At 40.6% G+C, this 2845-nt stretch overlaps 1 pseudogene; it reads right to left on the reverse strand.

Moving 5' to 3' along the window:
• Nucleotides 1-569: 569 nt before the first annotated feature.
• Nucleotides 570-1094, reverse strand: LOC149208582 (UDP-glycosyltransferase 72B1 pseudogene; annotated as a pseudogene).
• Between the last annotated feature and the right edge of the window lie 1751 nt (nucleotides 1095-2845).

Below are 2845 nucleotides of genomic sequence, written 5' to 3' on the forward strand. Positions count from 1 at the left end.
CATGCATGAAGAAGTTTGCAATTTTTTGTGTCGAAGAATAGCATTGAAGTCTAATGGGCTCAGAGAAGTAAATCTAGGATTATGGCACGAATGCTTATGCAACTGCGTGAGTGAACTCTCTGAATTCTGGCATGGGGTTGTGGTTCATAAAGCCTTGCACCATCTGCAAAATAGTTTTAAGAGTGGATAGGTATACCCTTTCAGGAGTTCAAAAATATTTACTCCGTAACGTGTTCCCTCTGAAAGGAACTCCCCTCCATGCCGCGCTGTCTCGTTATGGCCCTTTAGATCGATTGTTAGACGATGGAATAAACTCCAGCCATTAGATCATCGGTGAAAAATGTTGTAGGCGGTTCAGATTATTGGAATGTCGTAGGCAGTTGAGAATATTGCGCTTTTTAGAAACCATTTTTGTGATGTTTTCCATCCTTAAGACAGTTGTCACTCAATGATGGGCCTTCCCCTCAATTTTGCCATCCCCTTCTTCATTTCCATTCCCCCTCTCCTTCCATTAATTCCCTCGCCGCTCTTTCCACTTCCTCTCTCTTCACCAATGCATCTGCGCCCTTCTACGCTTCAATGCCCACCTTCATCTCCTTCACTAGAAGGAAGGCATTCATTCTCTGTTCAGCAAAGAGAGGCCAAGCGATCATCGGCACTCCATGTAAGATGCTTTCGATCGTTGAATTCCAACCGCAATGAAAAAGGAAACCGTCTGTGGATGGATGAGAGAGGACAGCAATCTGAGGCACCCATGAATCCACCACAAATCCACGGTCCTGGATTCGAGTCTCAAAACCCTCAGGTAGAACCTCCCTCATATCTGCTTCGGTAGTCATCGTGGATTCAGTTGGAGGAGGAGGCTCCTTACGCAACACCCAAAGGAACCGCTGCACGCTTGCTTCTAGCCCCAAAGCTAGTTCCTGAATCTGATTCTCCGACAGGGTGCCGCGGCTTCCAAAAGAAATGAACAGAACTGTCGAGGCGGGCTGGTGGTCCAGCCATTTGAGACAGCCCTCCTTCTCAAACTTCTCTTCAGATTCTGACAGAGACAAAGCTATTAGCAACCCAACGGGATAAATACAAGGGGTCATTTCAATAGCACTCAGAACCTTCCTTCCTTGAGAGCTTTTATTTGTGCTGGTTCCATTTCTTGGCATGTATTTATCAGAATTCCATGAGCTTCCTGAAGCCGAAGGGAATGTTGAATGAAACAGTTGAATGAAATATCAGATCTGTCTAGAAGAGGGTCTGGCAAATCTATTCCGAGAATCGGCGGAAGGCCCGTCAGAAAGAAATTATAATTAAAGTGGATGTAGTGTATATGTGATGTGGCAATGTCATGGCCTATATTGTCAATCATAGCAACTCTCTGATTAGGACGTGGTTTAATATGGGGATATGTGTTCCAGCTTTTTGAATGCATGTGAAACTAAGCTGCCATGTTGTAGTCTTCTAGACTTGTGTAACTGGTTTTGTTTCCTTGGTTAAGTGCAGGTTTCAGTTGATCAAATAAAAGCTGCAAATAAGTACACTGATGACACCATCTATGCTAGAGAAAAACTTATAATTCCTTGAGAGGGATATGGGAGCTCAGATTATATTTGAAAGTTTGTAGTACAGGTTGTCATGGAATGTGTATGCAGTAATTTGCACAACAGCCTCAAGTCCCCAGTCTTGATTAGATATAAGAGGTCGTCCAGTCCAGTTTGAGTTTTGGATTGTTTATGGTAGGTTATCTATCACAAATTTTAAGGAAATATGTGATAAGCCAGTTGGAAATGTATTTGTTTTGTTTATACAGGTTTCTTTTAGATTTGTTACTCAGGGGCATGATGTCATGTTCTAGAGATACCCTGTCCATGTATCTTTACTATCTCGTAAAATGCAAGTTGAATGCTAATCATGCCAGAGTCCAGTGATTCTTTGGAAACTCATGTAGCAAATGGGTGATTGGTGTGCCCTGCATGACAATGCTACCCTGCGTTTATTAATAAGCTTTATCGTTGTATTGAACTCTTGTATTTTGGTGATTGGTCTGACTCTATTTATCAAGTATCTTTATTCTTTGTTCCACCTTATTGTAGAGCATTTCTTAGCGTAGTTGTTGTTCAACTTTTTGAATGCATGTGAAACTAAAGTTGCCATCTTGTTCCCTTTTATCCATTGTATAAGACTTGTGTAATTGGTTCTGTTTCCTTGGTTGAGTGCAGGTTTCAGTTGATCAAATAAAATCTGCAAATAAGTACACTGATGACACCATCTATGCTGGAGAAAAACTTATAATTCCTTGAGAGGGATATGGGAGCTCAGATTATATTTGAAAGTTTGTAGTACAGGTTGTCATGGAATGTGTATGCAGTAATTTGCACAACAGCCTCAAGTCCCCAGTCTTGTTTAGATATAAGAGATCGTCCAGTCCAGTTTGAGTTTTGGATTGTTTATGGTAGGTTATCTATCACAAATTTTAAGGAAATATGTGATAAGCCAGTTGGAAATGTATTTGTTTTGTTTATACATATTTCTTTTAGATTTGTTACTCAGGGGCACGTTGTCATGTTCTAGAGATACCCTGACCATGTATCTTTACTATCTCGTAAAATGCAAGTTGAATGCTAATCATGCCAGAGTCCAGTGATGCTTTGGAAACTCATGTAGCAAATGGGTGATTGGTGTGCCCTGCATGACAATGCTACCTTGTGTTTATTAATAAGCTTTATCGTTGTATTGAACTCTTGTATTTGGTGCCTCCAGAATTATTAATTTCCAACCCATACTGTGACATGAATGATTAGTATTTGTCATTTGGTATGCATAACAAGCTTTAACTTCTTTTGATAATAAA

Source organism: Pinus tabuliformis, chromosome 1_2 (assembly GCF_031772625.1).
Source record: "Pinus tabuliformis cultivar Carrire ecotype Pingquan chromosome 1_2, CPIR1, whole genome shotgun sequence".
Lineage (NCBI taxonomy): Eukaryota > Viridiplantae > Streptophyta > Pinopsida > Pinales > Pinaceae > Pinus > Pinus tabuliformis.